The sequence below is a fragment of the Micromys minutus genome (genome assembly GCF_963924665.1).
Source record: "Micromys minutus genome assembly, chromosome: 1".
NCBI classification, from domain to species: domain Eukaryota; kingdom Metazoa; phylum Chordata; class Mammalia; order Rodentia; family Muridae; genus Micromys; species Micromys minutus.
The window spans coordinates 4,310,509-4,338,184 of NC_137969.1; the positions used below are offsets into that span (position 1 = coordinate 4,310,509).

Sequence of the window (27,676 nt, forward strand, 5' to 3'; positions counted from 1 at the left end):
GAAGTTATCCACTGAGCAATACCAGTGCCAGAAACTTGGTTTGAATGTAGTTCTCATGTTGGAAATTTTAAATTGAGCCCCCAATGAAATCTTATTTTTTCTGTGACGGTGATTGGAACTGAAGTGTTAACATGAGTCACTTTATTACATCTGCTGAATAAACCTGTCCAATTCTGATTATAGCGGGGTTCCTGCTACAATCAGTCTTCTACATTCCCAATGAAAGGCAGTATTTACTCTTGCAAGAGCACAGTGTGGGAACTGCATCAATTTATAGTCTCCTTCCCCTACCAAGGAGTCGTTTGTTCCGAAATAATATAGTATAAATAAATTATAATTGATAATACACTTTTTCCTTATAAAATTTAGTTTATTGTTTTACATGCAATCGAATCATTAGATCTTTGAAGATAGTATTTGCACACAAAAGAATATGACCCAAGTTCTATCCAGTCTGTTTCTCTAGTTCTGTTGTTTGAGCCGAGTCATCATGGGGTCTCACTGGGTCCAGTGGGAATCAAGAGACCTGGCCACCATTGGCCTGAATTATTTCTTATTTCACCCAAGAAGTCATAGGTCTGCTACAAAAGGTCAGATGGTCTGTGAACTCCATCTGGTGACAGGAGAGCCTTCAGGGAGCCCTCGTTCTCTCGGCTCTGCTTGAGTGTGCCTTCTTTCTCAGCCCACTAACTCAGCACTTCGCAGGCTTTGCCTGTCTCTCAGGAGCACATGCCCAAGAATTTGGTAGTAAAATATCAGCGAGCAAGCACAGTGCATACTCCCCACCAAGGTTTCCGGCAACAGACTAAGCTTGGCTTTTGACCTTCTGTCTGGCGACCGAAGTTTCACCAGAAGTTGAGTTTGCCTCCACACCCTTATCATCTGACAGAAGGCACTGGCCTGTGCTCTCCTGGACACTGAAGGGTCCACTTTAACTTTAACCCTTTCCATAAGGAGTGCCGTCATTCACGAAGCATTGGTATGTTTTGACTGGAATAGTAACTCCACTGGCATGAAAAGCATAAGAAACACCCAGCCACAGCTTAACTCTCCTCTCTCACCAGTCGAATTGTGAATAGAAGAAATTCCAAGTTCAAAGAATATCCCGAGGTCTGGAGTTGAAGAACTGGACCTGATAAAACTGTTGAGCAGGCATGGCGAGATGCCAGTGACCGAGGAGAAAAGGTCTAGGTTTTTGGTTTTTGAGGCTCCCACTGTATGAAATATTACTCAGGACCTTGCTGCCATCAAACAGGCAGAGGTGGATGTGTCTGCTAAGGACCTGCATGCTTACTCCTGGGAGAGGAATCATGTTCCAGCTCCATAGGGTCAGAATCAATGTAACATGACTTGGTCTGGGCATGACCGTGCCTGCCTTAACATCCCATGTTGGATCTCTAAAGGCTGCGATGTCCTGAGCTCTGGCTGCAAGCAGTAGCTTGCTCGAAGCTGGTTCCCTGCTTCATCTGGCCCCTGGGAGAACATGGAGGGATGGTACCCTGAAGGAATGGCTACCATTGTGGCTAACACATCTGCTGTGTTTGTCTCTGAGACAGCTTTTCAAACAGCACTCCAGGGGGAATTGGTTCTTTGTTTCCCCGGGGCTCCACCACCTCCAAGTCCTCCTCACCACCCTCCTCCCCGCCTTTGCTTGATTCCAGCTTGTCTTCTGTATTATAGGGCTCCAAGTAGGTCCTGGGAATGAGACCTTCAATTCCTTCCACATCTTTAGCCAGCCACCAGCCGTTTTTCTCAATTAGGTGGAGAATGTCCCCTTTCTTAAAAGTCAGGTCACCAGCCTGCTGAGCAGCCAATGAATGTGACAGATGCTGCCTGTTTCAGTGAGGCTTGCTCCTGCTTTCCTTCCTCATCCCCTTCTGACTCTTCTTCCTCTCCACCAGTTTCTTCGTCATTGTCCTCAGTGGTGTCATTTTCCTCCTTGTCACCTTGTGCCTCAGTTCTGTGAAACCACTTGTATCAGGAGGGCCACCTGGAGTCGCATCCAGGCCCAGTGAGTGGAGGAGGCTTGCATGGGCAAGAGCTGCCCAGTGTTTGGAGCTGGACGTGGAAGGAAGCAGGGGGAAGTGTGGCTGACAGTTGCTACCCTCTGGCTGAGCTCATGGAGTGGGAGGCACTGAGGGCAAAGGAGGAGAGCCTGGGCTCGGAGACTGTATCCAAACCCTGGAGTGGTCCCTGTGCACACCACTCAAGCATCTCAATTCAGCTTCAGCGCTAACAGCATAGGCTCGGCAGGTTAACGGGTCTTCAATGTTTGTAGCGCTGGGGATGGAACCGAAGGCTTCGATATGTTAGGCAAGTGTTCTACTACTGAGCTACAACCCCAGTCCTTGGCCAAACGGTGGCCTTAGCTTCTTAGGATTAGAGACATGTGCCAGCGTGCTCAGAAAGAGATGTAAAGACAGAAAAGAAAAAAAAGAGAAGAGAAGAAGGAAAAGAATAGAAAAGAAATGAAATGAAACAAAAAGAGAAGGAAAGGGGGAAGGGAGGGGAAGACTGATAATAGACTTTAGTTATCTAACTGTTAATCTATTTATATTGTTATGGAAATCACTTGACAGGAACTTTACTTGAGTTTTGTTTTGGAAAATATGTGATGTGTTTACCTTGTTTTAAATGACTAGTTATTCACAATTCTTTATCTTCAATCCAGAAGGAAGTGCGTTATTACGTGAAGACAATAATAGCTACTCATATGAACTTCTTTTCCTACACCTTGACATTTCCCAAGACAGAACAGGTGCTGTGGAAGACATACTTTCTGAGAATTGCAGTTTCAAGATCCCAGTCTATCCTGTCAGGAAAGCAGGTCAGCTGAAGTGTGGAACCTGGCTTATTTACTGCTCAACCTTAAAGACGCAGATTCTTCTGGAGAAAGCCTAAAGTATACATGATCTTCAGTGCCCTTGGCAGTGACCCGTTTCTGCCTGATAGACCACACACATGTCCTAAAGTTTTCATAGTCTCACAAAATAAGATGAGACCAAATACTTAACCAGCAGACATTTATAATGTTATTTTAAAAATAAATTCTCTCCGGCTGGAGAGATGGCTCAGAGGTTAAGAGCACTGATTGCTCTTCCAGAGGACCTGAGTTCAATTCCCAGCAACTACTTGGTAGTTTACAACCATCTGTTAAGGCATCTGATGTCCTCTTCCAGTGTGTCTAAAGATAGTGACAGTGAACTAATAATATATATATATATATATATATATATATATATATATATATATATACATAGATAAATATACATGTACATATATAATTTGATATATACATATATGCATGCACAAATAAGTGTATATATATTTATATACTTACAATTACAAAAATTTAAAGGATAGCCAATAAAACCTGACCTGTATGAATAAAACAGATAGAAGATATTAGCCAAAGAGTAATGTCGAGGAACTTTAAACCAACAACATGACTGCTCTGGCAAAGTATCTCATCTAAAAATCCTTCTAGGTCTATTTGATCCAGCAAGAAGGATACATGTTTAATCCTGTTGGCTGGAATACATACATGACCCTAGCGTCTTTAATCTCAAACAGAGAAGGTAAAGTTAGTAGAAGGAAACAGCCATGTTTGATGGGCAGACAAAGTAAAGAATCAGAGTAAGATTTGACAGAATGTGTCAGAGATAGGAAATACCTAGTACTGAAAACAGAGAGGAAAGAGCCTAAAGAAGGGCACAGAGTGAGTCAGGGTGGAGGACTGTGCCGTGAGTACAGCTCACAGAGTGAGTCAGGGTGGAGGACTGTGCCGTGAGTACAGCTCGGCTGAGCTCAGGCAGTTCACTTCAGTTGCATGTAGCTGAATTCAGCTGAGTCTGTGGGGCTCTATTCAGTTCCATTCGGATCTTGCAGTCAGTGCAGCCACTAAAGTTCAGTCCATGGAATTCAAAGGCAGTTTTCCTAAGCAGAACAATTCAGTGAGAAGCAGAGAGAAACCTTCTTTGAATTGGTCAGCTTGGGGAAAAGTTTGAAGCAGAACAACTGACTTGAGCCAGCCAGGCAGAATTCAGAAAGAACTGAAAAGGGTGACCTTATTCTACAGAAAGCCTCTGAGACATTCATTACATCTGATGGATGAAAGACACATGTACAGAGTAACATTTTGAAATTTTATATGAGAAAAATTCTCACATCTTTAATACTAGTATAGGGGTCTAATTTCTCTGTTACACATACTATATTAGCCAGAGCTAGAGATTTTAACAGTGTGTGTATGTGTGTGTGTGTGTGTGTGTGTGTGTGTGTGTGTGTGTGTGTTTGAAATGTCAATGTTAGATAAAGTATTAGAATGATGTGACAATCATATTCATACAAGTCAATATCTAATTATATTCTAAAAATTGTATCATTTGAAATTACTTAAAAATAACACTTGCAAACATGTATGACAAATGTTAAGGGGTCACCTAGTTTTCAAATCAAAAGTGTTTTTAAACAACAATCTTTACTTTGTATGCTCCATGCAGAGTCTATTCCAGGTCCTCATTTGCACACATCGTTTACATGGCTCCAGGATTCCCGGTAACTTTTTCTGACAGACGTCTCTCTGTTCTGTAGCTGCAGTGGTACTGAAATCACCTCCTCACTGACCTGACAGGAAAACTCCAGTCCAGTTTTCATCTTGTTGGCTCTGTATGGACAGTTTTTATTCTACATAAGGTTGCATGTGCCACAAACAGTTTTCTTATAGCAGATATCGATAGAAAAATATGGTGAATTTTTCAGACTTTGATATTAACATCAGGATTCACTGAGCTTTAACTTAAAGATACTTTATGAGATAATAGTCATATTGTTTCTATAGCTTAAAATGTTTCTTTTTTCTCTTTTGAAAGCTGACCTGCTACTTCGAGGGTAACCATTACAGTTAACATTGCTGTTTAATCTCCACTCATAAGTTATTCTCAATAAAATGAAACTGGCTGACCATTAATAAGACAGATAACTACAATACAGTTCTTAGAGAAAAACATGGCAGTAAAACAAATCACTGCAAATATACAATGTTTCACGTGTGTGTTGCATGGACTAAGTATTACATTGGTTTTTAAGATTCAATGAAAGAAAGATTTGAATCCTCATTTGGCGTTCAGCAATTATAGAACATGGTTCCAATTCACGGCTATGACTTTCTGCTCTTAAAGGCGGATAAAAAGTTTAGAGGACGTTTTATTATAGTTAGATGGGTCGGTTCCATTCAGAAAGAAAGAAGCTGAAGTGAAGACACAGAAAATTGTGAAATTGGTCATAAAAGCAACATTCCATATGTCTTTAAATGACAGTATTCTAAATGAATTTTCTCAAATTTAATAACTTATTTTTGAAATAGACATAAACTTCTATTTGCTAATAAGAACACAGGAAGGCATTCTTTCATCTCCAACACTAATTGTAAGCCAAATTATATGTATTCAAGTCAGCAAATGTTAAAGCCAACTGAATATACATCATAGCAGAAGTGAAAGTTTAAATTAAATGATTCATGAGGTCAGTGAGTGACTAATAAATCTAGGTTTAGAACACTTTGCAATTATGGCAAAGTGAAGATGATAAACATTAAATGAAAATTTAGTGTCTTCCAGAAGTTTAAAGGCCTTTTGGTTGCAAGGCAAAGAAAAACAAAGAGAAGTAATGATGATATTGCCTTCATTAGACCTGTACTTAAAATAGAGAATCTTAGTTTATAAAATATGTGCTATGTCAGAGTAAGGTATGTATCTAAATGTGCTCACTTTGGGTATATGCATCTAAGTGTTTACTTATTCAGTGTGTGAGGGTGTGTGTGTGTGTATGTGTGCATGTGTGTATGTGTGTGTATGTGTGCATGTGTGCATGCGTGTACATATGTGCATGTCTGTGCATGTGTATATATGTGCACATGTATGTGTATGTATGTGCATGTGTGTATGTATGTGTGCATGTGTATATGTTTCTTTGTGTGTATATGTGTGAGTTCATGTGTGTGCATGTGTGAGCATGTGTGTATATATGTGAGCATATGTGTGTATGTGTGCTTATGCATGTATATGTGTATGTGTGTGCATGTCTGTGTTAGTCTGTGCATGTGTATATGTGTGTGCATGTATGTGCATATGTGTATGTGTGTGCATGTTTGTGTATGTGATGTGTGTGAATGTGTGTATGTGTGTGCATGTGTACGCATATGTGTATGTGTGTGGTATGTTTTTTAATATATGCATGTGTTTTTATAGACACTACAGGCAAGTTCCACACAGTCTTACCTATTTACTACAAAAGTTAGCACCAAAAGCTGTGTATGAGCTAACCCAGTAAGATATCTGAAAAGTTGTGAGAAAAAGCATGTCAGATACAAACTAAGCACTACAGAAACATCAAAGTTGGAAGTCTGACAGCACTGAACAGAGAAGTAGGGGCCCAGAAATGGAGCTATGAAGAAAAGTAGTGGGTTCCATGAATGTATCTAATAGATACATTCCTAATGGATATAATTTGTAAAACATTTAACACTTTAAGATATTGAAGAAACAATGTTTCTGGATTTCACAAAAAGTCATAAAGCATATGTAGCAAGAATATGGCTTTATATCTATAATGTATATTAAAACATAATTTATAATATAAATTATTTTATATAATATATAATTAATGTTTTATGCTGTCAAAATAAAGTGGTATTTTAAAAGGGAAGAATAGAGAGGTCGGCAGGGAAAAGCTAAAATTCTTACCACTTTTCCTATTAATGTTATGAAAATATATGGTATGGTTTGTATGTCATTCCAAGTTCCAAGGTTAAATTCCCACTGGTATTGTTTGTGGAACAAGAGCAATTAATCCATGACTGGGCCTCAGAGCCCCTATGCTCACAGATTGGCAAAGGCCTTTATTGTGATGGAAGAGTGACTTACAATAAAACAATCTTGGGAGATTACTTCTATAGCATAGGGTGGCCTCTTGTCTAACTGTGGTGCAGCGAGAACACCCAAACCAGAAGCCATTGCCCAAAACTAAATATTCTACCCTCAAAAGTGTAAGATACAGATTTCTTTATAAGGTACCTAGTCTGTGGTGTTGCATTTGCTCACACAAATCTGACAAGAACAATGCTGAAACAATTTGTTTCTTAATTTCTCTGATCTATTCCTTTTCCCATTGAACTCTGACAACATAGAGATCACGTTTCAGGAGCTAGATCTCCACAGACCAGTTTAATCTACAAATAATGTTTGTTTGATCTTAGAACATGGCATTTTAAATGCACAAGACTCAATCTACATTCTTTGTAAAAAAAATACTGATAAAACAATACGCTTTTAATCTGCAAAGCTTTGAAAATGAAAAATGACAAGATAACTAAATATAAATCAGCTGTCCAGAGATAACCACTATTAATATTTTGATGTATCTGCTCCATTATTTTCTTCTAATTAATGTAATTATCTATAAGTTTTTCTGCATTAGCTCGAGAGCTTTTCTTCAACTCTTTAATATTTTGCTAAAATATCCTTTTTATTACATGAATAAATATGCCAATATAAATTCCATCATGTATTTACTTTCTCATATTTTGAACAGTTAAATTGATTCCAAATTACTTTTACTGTTCTCTATAATAGTCAGGTGAAAATCTCTGAACATAAATCTTTATTTTATGACTACTTACCCAAGCTATAATCCATAAAAAGGGGATATGAGGTCATAAAATATGACCTTTCTGACAAACTCCTCATAAGGAATTCTTGAATTGCTAGAGTTTTGGTTTCTTGGGGAAATGAGGAGCATTCATAAGAAGATCAAAGCTGTTTCTCTCCATTGTTAAACTGTGTGACTCTGACCTTACAGAGCTCACTCGTGAGTTGTGTGAAGAATTCTGTGATTCATTAATCACATAATATTTTCTGACACTGAAAAATACCTTGAGAACAATGCTGTGTCCTGTTTATCCCTACAGTTTCATACTGAGGACTTACGCTGACATTGAGCTAAGGGTTTGGGTATGAATTATTTATTAAAGAAGCCTGCCAGGTAAAAATTAATAGAGGATGGAAGAATCAAGACAGGAAGTGATTTAGGAGAGGATGTCAGTGTTGGTTATATTCTTGGCTCTGCCTAACTTCATAGTATCTGCTAAGTGAATCAACAGTTGGAATAGTATTATCATGACTCCAACTACAGAAAGCTTTTATTTCTGACATATATGAAATTCGTGTCCCAAGCCTTTTGTGTTCTATGCTGTCTACCTGGGATCATTTTCTCATCATGGTTAAGCATTCATGTCTCAGAATTTATAAACTAAAATCTGTGCTGTTTCCACCTCCTTTTTCTGAGCATAGACATGCAGTAGATTCCTTCACCAACTGTAGTGCTCATGCCATCACACTAATGATTTGCTTTATCTCCCAGTCTTGCTCTGTGTCTTTCTGTCTGCCTATCTGTCTCTCTCTCTCTGTCCTTCTGTCTGTCTGTCCCTCTGTCCCTCTATCTCTCTGTCCCTCTGTCTCTCTGTCCCTCTGTCTCTCTGTCTCTCCCTCTCTCATTCCCACCTCTCTCTCTTACTGCTTTACTTTACAACTTTTCACTTCCAAATCAAGTTTCTTAAACATTTATAGGAAATTGATCTTGTGCAAAACAATTTTGTACTTTCCAAAGGCAGAACGGATAAAATTGATGACCTTACAGAAATTCTGACCATACATGTTGGTGTGAAGCTTTCTTACACAGGGGCATGATCCTGAACTTCGGTTAGAAGTGTCACTAAACATCCACTTAATCCTTAGAGCACTCAGCATAGACAGAGGGGCAGTGAGTCTGTAGCTCCTAATGTTGGAATTAGCCTCTAGATTAGCACAGCACCTGTAGAGTTCTACAGGTCATGATTTAGCAATGGCATCTGGAGTAAGATGGTGGCTGAGAACCCTGGTATCATAAACTTAATTATTTTATATTTTATAAATAATTTGTAACAATTTTTGAAGTAAATGAATACTTCTTAAAATTTTTACCATGTATTATCATAGTCATTTTTTATCAGAATGTATTAAAGGCAGGTTTATTAAGAAGCTGCTCTCAGGCCAATTCACTGACCTCAAGGACTGAGAAAGAAAGGACATAAAGAAAGGATAGAATGAGAGGGAAGGGTAGAGAGATAGAAAGGGTGGGAGAGAGGGAGACAGGGAAAAAGAGAGAAAGGGAATATTCATTCTGGTTATCATAAAAGAATTATAAATTTGATGATTTTCACAACAACATACAATACTTAGTTTCAAACAATATTCTAGGCTCATTGCTGTCCATGATGATTGAAGATTTTCTTCAGTCTTTTTAAGTTGGAGTATTAATTCATTTAAAGTATGCATTAATATAAATTTATAAAGTACTACTTTAATGAATTTTATGTCTTATTTTGTTTTTTGCTTTAATATTCAAATTTTTCCCAAATTAGGCCATGCCTTTTCCTGTCCTTTGAGATAGATTTTAATAAATTCTGTAGTTTGAGTCATTCGCTTTCTGTACTCCTGAAATAAGTTATTTCCTCATAAAGTCTGTATCTTATTGTGTTAAAATAACACTTAGAAAATAATACCTATGTACTGTGTGTTGATTGTCACAGATTTGACATTGTGTTTAAGCTCTTTCAGGGGACAAGCAAGAAAATGTATTTCTTCAGTGCGTAGCTTCCAATGTGAACCTGCGCCCTCATGAATGACAAACCTGCATGCACTGTACAAGCCACCACTGGGTTTACACGGATACTTCCAATCAAGTCAATTTCACAGGACCGTTCAATCCTCCATTTATTCCTCTAAACTATGTAATTCTTTTTCCTATGATGAAAGAAAAGTGTCCCTCCTTATTTTAATTAAACTTACTCAGTGACCCATAATTCAGCCTACCTCTTACCCATAAAGGCTTTTGCCAGAAAAATCAGCATGAATCACAGAAAAGCTAAGCATGAGAGAAAAGAAGGAGGGATGGAGTGGTATGAAAGTGATTTTTTTCCCCTATAAACATATCACTATGATTCTACGTTTAGGTCTTGGACTGCTTTGTTCAATTCCTTCACTAGTGTGATTGTGTTTTACTATATTTCTTTAAGGTATTTAATTTGTTTTCTATTTAAGGTCTTCTTCCTGTTTACCTGAGTTTTCCTGTATTTCTTCCAGTGAGTTATTTATATCCTCCTTAAAGGACTGTATTATCTTCATGAGATAGGATTTTAAATCAGCTTCTTGGTTTTCAGGTTTGTTGGTGTATCCAGGGCTTGCTATTGTGGGAGAACTGGGTTCTGATGATGCCAAAGTATATTGGCTTCTGTTGCTTATGGTCATGCACTTGCCTCTTGCCATCTGGTTATTTCTGATTAGGGAAAAGCTAGAAGAAGCTGACGAGGAACCCTATAGGAAGACCAGTAGTCTCAATTAACCTGGTCGCCAGAATCTCTCAGACATTGAGCCACCAACCAGGCAGCTTATACCAGTTGATATGAGGACCCCAGCACATATATAGCAGAGGACAGGTCTAGACTCAGTCAGAGGAGATGTACCAAACCTTTGAGAGACTTGGGGAGGTCTGGTGGGGTGGCAAGGTGGAAACATCGACTTGGAGAATGAGAGGGGGGAGGTGTGGGATGTGGAAGTATTGCAGGGTGGACCTGGACCAGGAGGGGGATAAAGTCTGACTGTAAAAGAAAGATTTAAGAATTTAAAAAAAAAAAAAGGAAGCAACACAAATATTTTTGACAATCATGCTGGGGGGGGGGAAGAGGACATCTAATATCAAGCCCATAGATAAACAAGTAGATAAATATTAGATAGGCTGACTGATACATAAATAGATTATAGGTAGGTAGATAGATAATAGATGATATATTAGATAGATAGATACATAGATAGATATATAGATACATAGATACATATATAGACATGTAGCCATAGAGACAGAAAAATAAAGAGAATTTGAGCCTTTTTTTAAGCTAATAAGCTGCTGGCTTAACATACTCTTGAATTTTATTTTATGTGAGTTAATAAATTTTTATGTAGTTTAAGTTAGTGAACTCAGAGTGTTCCCTTACTTCCCTTGAAAGAACCATCACGGGCAGAGAAAGGAATTAAGATGGAGTCCCAGTGAATAGTCAGTATCTTAAAGGAGTATTTCAGCATAGTCAGTGAAACCTGTGATACCTTTACATTGCAAACCAAGAACAATGCCTATATCTACTTGGCTTATATGACATTATAAGCCATATGAATAGCACATTATTTTACTAAAGAAACGTAATTTTAAAATGTATGTTTAAGTTTTACATGAATTAAATATATCTTTTTTAAGTAAAAGGAAAAACCAGAAAAATGAAATAAAAATCTCAAGGTAAGTACTAGGACATAGTTGGCTGAATTCTAACTTTTGATGTAGTGTGTTAGAGAAGTTTGCTGAGTTTCAATGATGCTTCACTCAAATATTCGATTTATACTGTAATAAATCTTTAACTTATTGATGTTTTCATGACAGCACTCCTAAATTTTTTCAAGTTAATTTGTAATACTGTACCATGATTATTCTTGAACTTCTAAAAGAAAATTTGATAATATTATTTTTTCCAAAAATTGTAAAACTTAAACATTTTCATCATAACAATAATTTTATAACAGGAACAAAATTAGCATTCATGAAAATTCTAAAACTTAGACTCTAAAATTATTTTTAACACATAATGTGCATAATGGGAGCATCTGCCAAGAATTAATTTACTTTCAGCCTATAAATTTCTTTAACTATTTTCAATTAGCGTATGAGAATTTACAAAGAAAATATTTTGATCCCCAAATTTACAAAACACTACATGTTGATTTTAAAATTTGTTATTTGATTTTTATGCCCAAAGTTACCTAGTCTTTATATTTAGAGAAATATATCTCATATTTATATACACAATACATCAATTTCTTATAATCTAATCTTTCTTTTCTTGGTCTGATAAAAAAATCTTTTCTCCAAAATATGAAGTATCAACTGTATTTATGTATGTATTATTATGTATAATATTATATATAACATTGCTTCATGTAACATATCATATATAATATATTATATTGTTATATATCAATATATTATAACATTGTATTATAGTTACTATATGCTCAATATTTATATTATATATTATATTGACTCAGCACATATTTTCTAGATATCCATTTTTCTCAGTGCAAATGCTGAGAGTCTAATTTCTCATAAACATGACGTAGCTTTGAAGATAGGCAAGCAGCATCAGTAATGAAGGTGTAGAGCATGAAAACCATGCTAAGGATTTCATTGTCTTATATCAAACTGTAACTTACACTGGAGCATAGAAGGAGACTTATTCAGAGAAGTTCACATGTTTAAGTTCTGCAGAGAAGATGAGGCTATGGTCATAGTCTTTTGGGATCCTAGATGGTAGAAACATTTTTTTTTTATTATTACATTTACTTTCTTACAGTCCAGTTGTTGCCCCTTCAGTCTGCCCCTTTACAGTTTCTCATCCCATTCTGTCTCCCACCCTTTCTCCAAGAGGTTGCTTCGCCCCGCCCCCGTCAATGCTCCCCACTCTCTGGGGCCTCAAGTGTCTAGAGGGCTGGGCACCTCTTCCCCCACTGAGGCCAGCCCCTGCAGTCCTCTGCTCTATACGTGCCCCAAGCCTTGGATCGCCTAGTGTATGCTGGTCTTCCTAAGGGGTCACCCTCCTCAACTTCTTCCAGCCTTTCCTTAATTCACCGATAGGGGTCCCCAACATCAGTCCAATGCTTAAGTGTAAGTATTTACATCTATCTCAGTCAGCTGCTTGTTGGGCCTCTCAGAGGGCAGTCATGCTAGGCTCCTGTCTGTAAGCACATCATAGCATTAGTAATGGTATCAGGCTTTGGAGCCTCCCCTTGATCTGTATCCCAATTTTGGCTGGTCACTGATGTCCTTTCGATCAGTCTCTTTTCCATATTTGTCCCTAAAGCTCTTTTAGAAAGGAAATTTTTGGGTCAGAGATTTTGACTGTGGGATGGCAATCCTAAGGTTACTCTGTCTTTCCTCCAGTGGGCTCTACAAGTTCTCTCTCCCCAGTATTGGGTATTTCATCTAAGTTCTTTCCCTTTGAGTCCTGAGAGTCTCCTACCTTCTAGGTCTCTGGTACATTCTAGAGGGTGTCTCCTCCTCGCACATCCCATACACATTCCCAAGTCAGGCACAGGCAATATATACCAAGAAATAATATAAATATTGAGAAAGAAGTAAAATAGAGATAGAAAATGATAGATAAATAAGAAATATAGAGTGATGATTGATAGATATGTGATAGATAATAAATAGATATATAGATTGATAAATGAATAGATGATAAGTAGATAGATACATAGGTATAATGTATAATATATAATAACTGTTAGATACACGGATAGATAATAGATAAACATGTAGGTAGATATTAAATAGGCTGACTGATATCTAAATAGATTATAGGTAGGTAGATAGATAATTGATAATAGATAGATAGATACATACATAGACACATAGATAGATACATAGATACATAGATAAATACATAAGTACATAGATACTTAGATAGATACATAGATACAAAGATAGATACACAGATAGATACATAGATAGATGGATAGATATATAGGTAGATAGATAGATAGATAGATAGATACATAGATACATAGATACATAAATAGATACATAGATACATAGATAGATACATAGATACATAGATAGACATGTAGCCATAGACACAGATTCTCATAACAATTATAGGTATATTATGATATATGCACAAGAGAAAATAGTGCCGAAATGGCATAATTATAATTTTAGAAAATAATTAATAAAGATCTTATACAATAAATAATGGAGATGTAACTAGACAATAATCAGCCATATCGGTTTTTGCTGATTTGAGCTCATAGACACTGTAACAAAAGTAAAGTATACACCTGCAATATTTTTTAAAACTGGTAGACATTTTTGTATGATTGGAACATGACTTTGCTGCTTTCTCTCCCTTCAATTTCTGTTGTACTTCCTAGCTGGCATCTCCTGCTGGCTACAGTATTTTATGCTGCCCTCTACAGAAGTCAAGAATAAACTTCTATCCTCATTTATATGCAGCAAGTACATGAGTAGTTCTGTTATTCATACATTTTACAGGTATTTATGCTCAATTCATTATGTGCTCTTATAGGTGAGTATGCATGATATATAATATTTACTGGAACCCTGTAATGCTTTTGTTATGCTAGCACAGGGAAGGTGATAAAACTATAGTACCACCTCACCTTGAGAAGCTCTTTCTGTTGTAGGGCTTTTTATTAAATTTTCTGTGTCCACAGCAGCAGGTGTCAATGATGTGTTTCCATGTGGGACAAGGTTCCAGAGATTGGGTTGTCACTCCAGTGATGAGAGGAAGGGTCGTTTCTGCTTTTCTGCTGCTTTGTACAGTGGTTTACAAAACCAGATCTGAAACAGCAGAGGGCATTTTTCTCTGCATGTCAAACTCCAGCACAATCATAAACATACAGTGAGAAACCCTTTACCAATGAAGATGTGTTTTATTCTGATGGCATTTCAGGAAATGAAATTCAGATTTCCTGGCAGTGAGCTGTAGTTTGTGGACGTCAGCTTCTTCCAAATCTTCCCTCCTCGAATAAGAAAGGTCAACTGTGGATAAGACTGGAGAGCAGCCATTTATCACTGTCACTAGGAACACCTCCTAATGGTTAACGTAGTCGAAAGGTTTCACCCTAAATCATTGTCCCCGTCTTGATTCTCAGTATTTCAACACTGCTACCCTCAATGATCATAAAGATAAATCTCTATGAAAGAGTCTATTGATTGTAATCTTTCTGCGGTTCATTTCAAATACTGTGTAAACCAATGTAGTATAAACACTGGAAACGTGAAAATGCTCGAGTAGAAAGAAAACAACTGACGTCTAGCTTGTATTTGGCGATTGTGTCAGGAACCTACCTGAACACAAATGTACACAAATGTGCATGTCCCTAGGGCGTAGTTTTAGTATGTGCTCTACACTGCCAACTCTTAGAAAATATATCTGAGATGACAATATCCAGTGTGTTGAATATGGCATGTGACCCTTATATTCTACTTACTAGAGAACAGTATTAAAAAAAACAAAACAAAACTGTGCAACTTCAGTATGGATATATGGTTTTCAAGGCTTGTTAGGTTCATAAAGGTAAATTTGGACCATATGATCTTATCTTTAATAGCAAGAACAAATAATAAAAGTACAATTTATTCATATTGTGTGAATTCCAATCCACACTTTTAATATTAAACTCCAAAGAGTATCTCATCTCTTTCAAAAATCAAAATATGAAAAATTCATGTTTTTTGCTCTTGATTTCTTGTCGTTGTTATCTTCATTTTATTTTATCAATCATTTAACTAGTCTATTCATGGAAAGACACAATGCAAGTACTCTGTAAAAGAGGACAATGATGAATTATAAGAAGCTTCTCTCTCAGTGATGAAGATATAAAGTAACATTTTAAAGTCATTAATTCTACCTGGGAGTCATACAATGTGGGTTGAGAGTTTTCTATATATTGAAGAATAATTTTTTCTGATTTATCAAACAATTATGTAAAGTATTTTGTCATTGTTAAGTATAAGAAAGTACAAGTTTGCTTCATTTTAAATGCTGAATATATTAAATCACTCTTAATGCTAGGAAATGGGTAAAATAATGTATCAGAATTTCCTCCTAATTGATTAAATACTAAAGACAACAGGGAGCCAAGCACTGGGTGTAAAGGAGGCAGGACTTTCAGGCTTTTCTGAGAGAGGAAGAGGGAAGACAGGAAGATGGGACTTCATTTTAGATGGTGGGAGAAAGGCTGACAAGATGGTGGCAGGGCTGTTAGTTCTGGTAGTAGAATGCACTAGGCTCCACCACCTGAAGGTTTCTAACCTAGAATAGTGGGAGAATTTAGAATGCTAGATTCCATACTAAGTGTGCTATCTGTTGATTCTAGTTTTTTTTTTTTTTTACATTTTTATTGGATTTCTTAATTAAAATTTTAAATATTTATCCTTTCCCAGTTTTCCCTCTGGAATTCCCCTATCCCATCTCCCCTCCTATGAGAATATTTTCCCACACACGCCCTCCCACCTCCCCACCTGCCATTTTCCTACACTGCAGTATTGAGCCTTCACCTGCCAAGGGAATCTTTCTCCTTGATGCCCAATAAGGCCATCCTCTGCTACAAATGCGGCTGAAGCCATGGGTCTCTCCTGGTGAACTCTTTTGATGGTGGACTAACAAAAATAGTCACACATCCATGGTCACATGATCTTTGAGCTAAAACCATTCAGTGGAAAGAAGGCAGCATTGTCAACAAATGGTACTTGTTCAACTGGGTGTCAGCATGTAGAAAAATGCAAATTGATCTATTGTTTTCACCTTATACAAAGATCAAGTCCAAGTGGATCAAGGCCATCCACATAAAACCCAATAAACTCAAACTAATAGAAGAGAAAGTGGGGAAGACCTTAGAACATATAGGCACAGGGGAATTTTTCCTTACAGGAGCTGTGCAAGTTTATGAGGTCCGATTTGTCCATTTTTGATCTTAGAGCAGAAGCCATTGGTGTTCTGTTCAGGAAATTGTACAAGGATGTAAGAATGGATCTCTTTATATCCAATGACAAAAACCTATACTCAACAAAAATGGGAAATCTAGTAGAAACAGACAATTATCTAGTCAGCTACCAGGTACCAAAGTTAAATCATGATCAGATAAACCATCTAAATAGTCCCATAAATGCTAATGAAATAGAAGCAGTCATCAAAATTCAACACCTTGTCATGTTAAAAGTCTCAGAAAATCAGAAATTCAAGACCCATACCTAAACATATTAAAAGCAATATATAGCAAACCAATAGCCAGCATCAAACTTAATGGTGAGAAACTTGAAGCAATCTCACTAAAATCAGGGACTAGGTAGGGCTGCCCACTCTCCCCCTACCTATTCAACATAGTACTGGAAGTCCTGGATAAAGCAATTAGACTACAAAAGGAGATCAAAGGGATACAAATCAGAAAGGAAGAAGTTAAAATTTCACTATTTGCAGATGATATGATAGTATACTTAAGTAGCCCCAAAAAATTCCACCAGAAAACTCCTAAACCTGATAAACAGCTTCAGCAAAGTGGCTGGATATAAGACTAACTCAAACAAATCAGTAGCCTTTCTCTACTCAAAGGATAAACAGGCAGAGAAACAAATTAGGGAAAATACACCCTTCGCCATAGTCACAAATAATATGAAATACCTTGGTGTGACCCTAACTAAGCAATTGAAAAATCTGTATGACAAGAAATTCAAATCTCTGAAGAATAAACTGAAGAAAATCTCAGAAGCTGGAAAGTTCTTCCATGCTCATGGATTGGAAGGATCAACATCATTAAAATGCCCATCTTACTGAAAGCAATCTAAAGATTCAATGCAATTCCCATCAAAATTCCAACTCAATTCTTCATAAAGTTATAAAGAGCAATTTGAAAATTTATTTGCATAACAAAAATTCTAGGTTATTGAAAACTATTCTCAACAATAAAAAACTTCTAGGAGAATCAGCATCCCTGACCTCAAGCTGTATTACAGATCATTCTAACTATAGATAAAAAAAACCCTCAAAGTTGTATATTATACAATCAAGAGAAACAAAATTATATATATTTGCTTTCAGTATTTAATTTAGATACTTTATAAAGCCTATTACAAAAGATTTTTAATATTTCTCACCATAATGGCTGGGTTTTCAGAGTCTGAATATCAAGGCATACAGAGAAATTGCCTATTACCTATTACATGATAATGGTTATCATCAGATGTTTAAACTCACAGTGGTACCTTGAATAATAAAGTTCCCTATAGACTCAAGAAAGATTACAATATTAGGAGACGGAGTCTTCTAGGAGGAAGTAAATCACTGCTGTGTGTTTTAAGATTTCAAAATCCCATGAAAGGCCCAATCTCTCTGCCTCCCTGTCTCTTCGTCCCTGTCTCTCTCTATCTCTGTCTCTCTCTTTCAGTCTCTCCCTCTCCTCTCCTCTTCTCTCCCTTCCTTTTTCTCACTTCTCCTATTGTTTCTTTCATCCTCTCTCTCTCAGCCTATAGGTCATGATATAGTACTGAGGTACTGTTTGGAGACATGCCTGCTTCAATGCCCCCTGCTATAATAAAAATGAACTAACCCTTTGAAACTGTAAACAAGACCCAATTAAATGTTATCTTTTATGAGAGTTAGCCAAGGTGTCTCTTAACAGCAGTAGAACACTTAATAAGACACTTACTTACGGAACTTGATTACTAGTAAATAGGATCAATTCTCCTTATTTTGAGTTTCTATTTAAGAGTAGTTGTTTTAATTTCTAAAAAAATTAGCCTTCAAAGAAAGCACTCAGTGTGGTATTCTCTGTTTCAGTGTTCTTAAGTTTTCATACCAAATCAAAAATATTGAGTCTTATATTTTCTATCACCTTGGAAGTCTATGATATTAATGCTCTGATTCATATGAAAATTTTAAAACTTGTTAAAATTAACATATCATTTTCCTGGTGTCTACCTCAGGTACACTGGATGCTTGTGTAACTCAATCCATTCTATCTCCCTTGATATTAACTTGTGTCTAGACTCTGCAATACTCACAATTGTCTGCACTGAGGTGACTGCCATTTACAGCTATGATTAATGTCCCCTTGACGTTTCTAATTAATAAACTCAACAAATTTCTAGAGTTTGTACCCTGCCTTTTCTAATTTATATTTCTTACAAAAGGATATAGATATTTCATTACAAAATAAGTTTAGCAAGGGAGTCAATCATTGTGAGTGGATTATTAAATATAAACAATTCCTTCCTGCATTCTTGGTCTAAACATTGCATGCATACTCAAGATGCTGGAATAACTTCATTTTTGCAACATATTTGTTTATCATTTATTTCAAAGATATCCCAAGAATATATATAATTGCATTTATACTCACTGGGAATTTAATTGAGTAAAAGTCAATTTAGGGGAAATGATTTGTGACAAATATATTAGATACAATGAAGGACAAAGGAAAATTAATAGTTATTTTCCACAGAGTCAATTCAATATTCCCAGTGAGTCTTTTTTTTTCTTTTAAATTTTTTAATGAAGGAAAATATTACATTTTATTACAAACAATGAAAAGTTAAATATCATGAATTAGTAAAGCAAAATGTACTGAAAAGGGTAAAGCTTAATAGAAGCCAACACAGGGGCAAATGAGTGTCTTTATTGGAATATCACATAGTCTTTGTCCAATTATGGCTCATTTTACTCATGAATAATTTACCTTCTGTTGTGCATTCATATAGCTTCTATAAATCTCATTTTATTATAGATCAAATAAAAATAGTACCCCTTACCTTTCTTTATCTCATGATGATTAAATTAAATTATTAAATACAAGTATTTGCATATTGCCCTGCCATATTTGGTGAAATTTACTTAATAGTAGATAATAATATTTTAAGAGCCGATGTTAATAACAAATTTCTATATAATATACATGTGTGTAACTGTATGATTTTGGTTTGAGAATTACAGTGTTACAGAATAGGAAATTTGGAAATTTCTGGTGGCTGAGATGGAAATTTTAGGCTAGAAGGTCTGGAATACTTTAATGGCTAGTTTTATATAAATCTGATACAAGATAGAGTCATGTGGAAGGGAAAAGATACCTCAATTAAGAAAATCCCTGAGCAAGTGGCTTTGTACAATGTCGTGTGAGTTAATTTTTTAACTAGAGATTGATAAAGCAGAATCTAGCCTATTGTGTGTGGTACAACTTCTGGGAAGATGGTCCTTGTGTGAATAAAAAAAAAGAAGCAAAAGAGTAAACAATACTGCTTCATGATCTGTGGTTCAATTAATGCCTAGGATCCCTGCCTCAAATTTCTGCCCTGCCTTCCCTAGATCGGAGGTTCTCAAAGCTTCTTAAATCTGTGACCCTATCATACAGTTTCACATGTCATGGTGACTCCCAACTATAAATATATTTTTGTTGCTACTTCAGAACTGTAATTGTACTACAGTTTTGCAATAACTGATATGCAGGATAGTTGATACCCCTGTGGAAAGGTCATTTGATCCCTCAAAGGGTCATGAAAAACAGGTTGAGAACCACTTCCATCAATGAGGGACTGAAAGATAAAATAAGTCTTCTTCTCTCCAGATAGCTTGTGGTCCTGGTGTTTTACCACAGTAATACCAATCCCAGAGCAAAGAAAGAAATAAACATAAGAGACAAGAACACCCAACGGACTCTATTATCTGGCATCTGGACAGCTGAAGGGATTGAAGCGAGAGGTCTGCATCCTTAAGAGGAGTACAGTGAGAAGAGGATTTCTTCTGCTAAGGTGATTTTGCTTAGAACACAGCAGAGAATGCTCTGGTCTAAGAAACCTCAGGAACAATAGCAGGTTGAAGCTGTAGGCATTCAAGACCATGGCCTTCCATCAAATAACATTTGACCCGTGAGGATTTTTAGGATACGTAAGTCCAGGCTGTAAATCAAAAATAGGTTATGAAATAAATAAAACCCATTTAAGGTATTTTTGTTACAGTTGTATATACAACAATTTGAGTTCTATTAGATAATAGACACTTAAGCTAAGGAGCTTCAATCTTAGTTAAAAAAAAAAAAAAAAAAAAAAAACAATAAACAGATGAACAATCTTTCCAAGAATCCATCACTGTCTCATAAAACAAAAATAAAACTGTGAATTATAAAAGTGGACTGGGGTGGCTATTTGATAGGTGTCTGCTGAATATATGATATGTAATATCGTGCAAAAGAGTACGTTTTTAACTGAGTTTCTGGCTGTGGATAACGAATGATCTAACACTTATCTGAAGTGATATAAAACTACTTCTGTTTTAGCTATTATTTAGTTGAAAATAGACATTGATAAATCATATTCTTTATAGTATTAAGGCATGAAACACCATTTGGTTACCAATGTCTATCACTGGTTTAATTTACCCTTAATTAAGAAAACTGAGGAGCTTCCGGACATTTCTTTCATAATTTTTGTCAAAATAAAATATAAATACTTCATAGTTGCATGGGCTAAGTGGAAAATAAAACTATACTTAATAGTGGATTATATACCAACACACATCTGAGTATTGGCAAAAGATGAGAAAATTGAATTACATACTTGTTCTACTGTTTCTCACTCTCTCCACTGAGACTCACAGGATTACACACATGTATTTGCTAACCTTCTAGCCTGAGAAGCATATCATGTGACATACTAAATTTCCATAACCCAGAAGTGGAACATTTTCAACAGTAAGGGTTTGTTTAAATAATTTTGTCACCATGGGAACGGTTTTTAATTTTCATTTTTTTCCCTACAACACAGCCTATGGTGCAGAAACTTTGGTGACCATAGTCCCTAAAGAGAGATAAGGAAACAAACACCTGCTGGAGTTATTTTTGTTTTGTCTAAAGAGGCTCTTTGATATTCAGCTTGGGGGAGGAAATGCAAGTGAAAAATAGAGACTGATTAAAAACCTGTTTTCATTTCAGTGGGGGTTCTCTTCAGGCTCCTTCAGGTTTCTGGAGGTAAAGCAAGAAGGCGTGTAACCTTTGGATCCTACTACCACATCATTAATCACACCCAGAAAGAAGACAGAAGGTCCCAGTGTGTGGTGCCTGTGGAACAGATACATCTAATAGATCCACCCTTGATTCTATCACAAACACTGGCATTTGCCAAGTTTAACTGGAAGAGAAATCTAATCTTACAAATAACTGAAATAGAAGAAACTGCATAAAACACCTGTTTGTAAATTATTCTAATGCTTCTAAATTGAATGAGCCACATCATAATGGAGCCAACTGGTCTTTGCGGATTAATGGGTTGTAATACTGTTTTTCGCAAATACCAAACTTCATTTAAAGTTTGTTCTTATGATGCTTTTGATTAATTATTGTCTAGAAGAGGAGTTGACTTTGTGAGGGTTTTTTTGTGATATCTACTTATTCAGATATATCACTTGTGGTTTGGTGCAGGTTTATAAGAAGTATTGTATGTATGATGAATTGCTTGATGGGGATATTAGCATTTTATCAGCTGACACTCGGCTAAGGACAGTTTAGTAAGTAGAAGGGGATGATGTTTATGAGCCAGAGGTAGCAGATGGCTAGAGAAAAACTGTGTCATTTGAACAGAGGGTTGTTGCACGTGTGAACTCACAGCATCTGTGATTGCTCGTACAAGATCTGCACAAGGTCAATACAGACAAAATCCAAGAGTGGATGGAGTCAGAAACATCCCATTCATCACTAAGCAGTATCTGTACTATGGGGGCGGCCAGGAGGGAAAGTCAGTTTTCCACTGAAACCAAGGCCCTGACGGGTTTGCCATGCATGCAACATACCTGATAACCATGAACATACTGACAGCAAAAAGCACACCCATTAGGTACCAGATATATAAAAGAGCACATTTAGTGTGGCGAAATGTCCTAGAAGATGGGAAGCAATTGGAAGGGGGGGGATATGGGTAGAATGTGATAGTTTAGCTTTAGTTTTGTCTTTTTTGATTACTTTGGTAGTATAATTGAAGTTTTGTGTTTGTTCTAACAAAACCTTGATGAAGGCTTTGTATTCTATCAGTAAGATATATTTCAAGCTTGTTCAGGGATGAAATAAAGTGTTGCTTAAATCTTCATGAGCTTTTATTTCCTTTCTATAAAAATAGAGAAGCAGTAATAATGCACTGAGCCAGTCAGCAACATCAGAGATCTATGAGCAGAGACTATGGAAATCAAGTACTTGGAATCTCCAACACCGTTCTCTGGGCCCTTTATGACTGCAGTGCGGAGACACAGTGGTGGGAAGAGCTCAAAACTTAGCCACTCCAGCATCACATTTGTGTCAAGTGAAAGACTCTTAAAATATAGCTGACAGAGGACATACTGACCTGAAAAGGGGCGTTGCAAAGTAACCTTTTCTACTACGACTTGCCAGGGTTAAGTGTCATAAGCCCAAGCTCCTTCACGCTGCTTTGTTTACTGCCTGTGGTCCAGTTCCAGTTAAGCAGAGCACTTCAACTAACTCAGATTTTCCCCTGTAATTAGAGCTCCTCCATCTCAGAGAACGTGAGTGCATGTATATGCTGGTCCATTAATCTGTCATTGTGCCTCTGTAATTCTCAGACCCACCTGGAAAGTGCATTAATGTCTGAGGTCAAGTTTGCCTTTCTTATTACTTTCAAAATTATTTTATACCTTAGTGGCTGTGAGAATAACATTTTTTCTTTTCTTTTCTCTTTTCTTCTATTTTCCTTTTCTTTCTCTTTCCTCCTCCTCCTTCTCTCTCTCTCTCTCTCTCTCTCTCTCTCTCTCTCTCTCTCTCTCTCTCTCTCTCTCTCTATCGGGTAATAAGATGTAGCTTTTTGCTCAGCAGCTTCTCTGTCTGATGACGTAGCCATTTGCACCACTATTTCTTGGTATTCTGTCCATCCTTATGCGTCACAGTCAGTGTGGAAGAAACTTCTGCCATGTGATTTTGTTCTTACTTTCCTGTCCTGAACTTCTATTAATAATTACAACTAGATTGATAAACAAGGCGCATTATATAGTCAGCAAGTAGAAAATATTGATTACTACTATTCACCTGCAAATGAAATGCTTATCAGAATAACAGAACAATTACAGCATCAAATGTAGGTGTTCAAGATGATTTTCCATACGTTAAATAACATTTGCATATCAGTGGTATTGTTTAAAACCTCATATATGATATTTCCTAGAAACAGGCATTTCAGTAGTTAAATTATAAGATTCTCAGTTATGCTTAAATTCTAAGAAGATACAATTATACAGCAAAACACCTGCTCTAGATTAACTGCCACTATGTTGTATTTAAGTAAGCACAGCAAACCGTAGACATTTGAGTAGATACACAATCTTCTTTACTTGTTTTTCTTCCTTTGACTTAGATACTGGGTTTTTCAACAAATATGGAACTGTACCTTCAATGTCACCCCCAAATCTAAATATTAGCAAATGCATCCTATTTTCCTGAAATATCCTCATATAAGCTATCAATTATCACAGCATTAAAAAGTAGTAATTTTTAAAATATTAATAGTTGGAGCTGCAAAGCAATGGCTATGGTCAATTCATGATCATCTTTAAAATATGGTCCTGGTTGGTTGACCACAATTAAAACCACATGTACAAAGTGTTTAGACAGTGCAAACTGCATTTAATGGATGAGAAGAGAGGGAGGGATGGATTGGAAGAAGTGAGGGAGAAACAGAGGGGAGATTTGGTAGGTAGGGAAGTAAGTGAGAAAATATGATGAAAATACATTGAACAAAATTCTCATAGAACTAAGAGAAAATGAGAAAATAGGCAAATAAATTTCAGCTTCACATTAAGTTCTCTCAAAGCTGTCTAAGGAAAACCCAATTCCATAATTCTCGGGTTTCTTCTATAGCCACTTGACTCAATTTTCTTTTTAAGGTTTTAGAATAGAAACATGGATGAAAATAATGATCTGGTTATAATATTTTTAATATTTAATTAAATATATTTCAGTCAGCCAGGCTGCTTCCTTGTTGATTATTATTGTTTATTATTATTATTATTATTATTATTATTATTATTATTATTATTATTAATTTAGTTATTACAAACCCTGAGGTTTATCATGTTAGGGATAGAGAAAGTAACTAAAAACAAATTGACTCAGTCTACATTCAAAATTAAAGTTAACTTTTAAGAATTAAATAGAAAGCTAGGTATTGTATAGAAGAAGGAAAAAAAGATGTCCTATTTAATTTTTAAATTTCAGTTTCTTCTTGCTGAAGGATTCAGTTAAAAGAGATTGACTATAAATAAAATGCCTTTTATATCCAATGTTATGTTCTCATTGAACAGTAAGTGAATTCAAATTTGTGTTAGGCCTGGGTGTAGGGGTATGGAATGTAGTGGCACTGTTGTGTGGCACGGTTTCTTGGGAAGAGCTGAAGAAACCTCTCTTCACTACAGATAAGGACCCAAGGATGGACAAAGAATAGATACTACCAAGGTCTAATTTATAGAAACAGTGGGATTCACTAGGGTACTTATAGGAGTATGGGCGAATGAATGACTGGGTACAGGAGGAGAAACCACTAGAGACTCTGAGCAATACTGCAATCCCTTGAACATTTTTCCCTATCAATATGAGTGCCTTTATAACATGTTGGGACTCACTATCACCTGGTGTTGTTTATTTCAATTCCCTAAGACACCTAGTAATGAGGGACAAAGGCAGAGAGAAAGCAGGAAGGAGGGGTTGTAGATAGAGAGGAAGTAAATTCAATGGGATAAAATAGCATTGAAGTATTTTTGTCTTAGGTCTTAAGCACCTATGGAGGTACTGACTATTAACATTTGCTACATGTTAGATCCACCTGGTGTTTGGAAAGCACTGTCCGTGGCCCACAGTTAAAGTCTATTGATCCTAATACTCTACTACAGTAGAAGCTGTGGATAGCTACTACTTTGAATATTCAAATTATTATCTGAATATAATAATTGTGTTTCGGGGGTTAGTGACTCAGCTGACATTTAAGTAAATTGATTCAAATATAAAATTACTAATACAGCTGACGCCATATAAGCATTCTTTACGACTTTTCTCCCTTCTCTCCTCCTCACTGTGCTCAGTAGAGCAGAGCGAAGAATGCCAGGGTTGAAGGAGTGTGAAAGCTCGGAGGCTGGCCTGCTGTGTCATTCCTGCTGGTTGTTATGAATGTGTCTGACTTGCTTTGCCATTGTGCAACTGCTTTAATCCTCTGTTCATTCCTTTCTAATGAAACAAGTTCCTCATTCATTGTTTTGACAACAGATTTCTTTCTGTTCCCAAGCTGGACCTGTGATCATGGGGCCATAATCTTTGAACTATATCTACCCTGAATGCCTCATGTCAGGACCTGTTCCGGTCACTATGCCGTCATCACGGGGGCAGTTGGAATATCTGGAACCTGCTTAAAGCATATCCTGCCTGTAGACTGGATAATTCCTCTGCTTTGTATGGCTAAAGGGTACACAGTACTGAGACTCTGTGTGATCCCAGTTCATGAGAGCTTTTATCAGGGAAGCAGTGACCGCAAGGCTACTGATATGCTCTGCATTTAGCAACTAGAAATAGTTAATCAAGTGCTTCATTATAGAAGACACTGTGTTATGCTGTATGGTCGTGTTCTTGACCAGTTTCTTGAAATGCTGTGGAGATGAACAGCCACACAAAGTTTTCTCGTTCTCTGAGTAGTGAACATAGAGGTATAAGTACTGTGCTCTGTGTGTTTTGATTAGATATCAGTGTCTACCTGACTGCTTAGATTTGGTATACAGGTGAAAAGTTAAAATTTTCTCAGGTGGTCTCTATTGCAAGATAGATAGCATAGGGCACACTGGTGGGGTCAGGTTGTAGAGTTTGTAGAGCATAGCACAGTTGCCATCTCCCACCTACCTGGAATTTCAGAATGCTGAACATAACAGAAACCAGGAAAGAGGCCTGAGGTAAATTCCTCAGCTTAGTCAAAACTGATTTTCCTTTTTGCTTTTCCCCATTTTCACCCTCCTTTCTTATCTTCTTTCTCTTCTCCTCCCTCCCTCTTCCCTATCTCTACTTTCCCCTTCCTTCTTTCCCTTCTCACTCTGTCCCTTCCTTTTTCATTTCTTTGTTCCTTCATTCCTTCCTTCCTTTCTTCCTCTTCTTCTTCTCTTCTCTTCCTTTTGTCATCACTCACATATGTTTTTCTCTTTCTGTTTTCTAAAATTATTCACTTTTATACAGAGACCTATTTTATTTTTCTTATTGGTTCAAAATACTATAATATCTGTGTTTTAGCTTTCAGCAAATCTGTATATTACAGTCTCTAATATTTCCCTGTATCTTATAGATGATCTACAGTTGTCTAAACTAAGTTCTTGCACTTTTAAATACACTTTCCTTTTGGGATATTTGCTTGCCATGATTTAAAAGTGAAACACGTAGATTTTCTATTAGCTTATTTTTCCATGAAGTGCCTGTTCTACGTATTAGGTGATAAATTACAATTGCTGACTATAGATGCCACCAGAGAAAATACATAAAAAGAGAGGCTGTGGTTAAAATCATCCAAACATTCTTCCTTATGTCTGATGGAAAACAGTTCAGATTGGAAATGGTTTTGCTATTCTCCCCTCAACTTTTTCCACTTCTCTTTGTTTCCTCTACATAATGGTCAAGTCTCTCTGGATTGTCTTCTGGGTCCACTGAAGTTTACTCCTTTCGTTTTCTGAGGCGTAACCTTTTATTAATAGCTTGTTGTGATCAATGAGACTGTGTGTCAATTGGTTTTCTGGATCAGAGACTATCACAGGTGATCTATTTATCTAAGATCAACTCCATAGAGGTAATTATTTATTTTAAATTAGTGTATAATTGTGGTATCTCCCATTTCCATTTCTTCCCTGATATGCTTCATGTAATTCTTACACCTGTACACACTCAATCTCATGTCTTCATTGTGTTATTACCATATTAGTGAAAGGGGAAAAGAGCTTTATGTTCTTTTAGAT

The 27,676-nt window shown here is 36.5% G+C and overlaps 1 pseudogene across 1 annotated transcript; it reads right to left on the reverse strand.

Annotated features, from left to right (window-relative positions):
• Nucleotides 1-691: 691 nt before the first annotated feature.
• On the reverse strand, nucleotides 692-7,013 carry LOC308438044 (nephrocystin-1-like; annotated as a pseudogene). Its single transcript has 3 exons — nucleotides 6,883-7,013; nucleotides 6,279-6,335; nucleotides 692-1,960 (listed from the first exon to the last, which is right to left on the reverse strand). The product of its transcript is annotated as a nephrocystin-1-like (transcript).
• Between the last annotated feature and the right edge of the window lie 20,663 nt (nucleotides 7,014-27,676).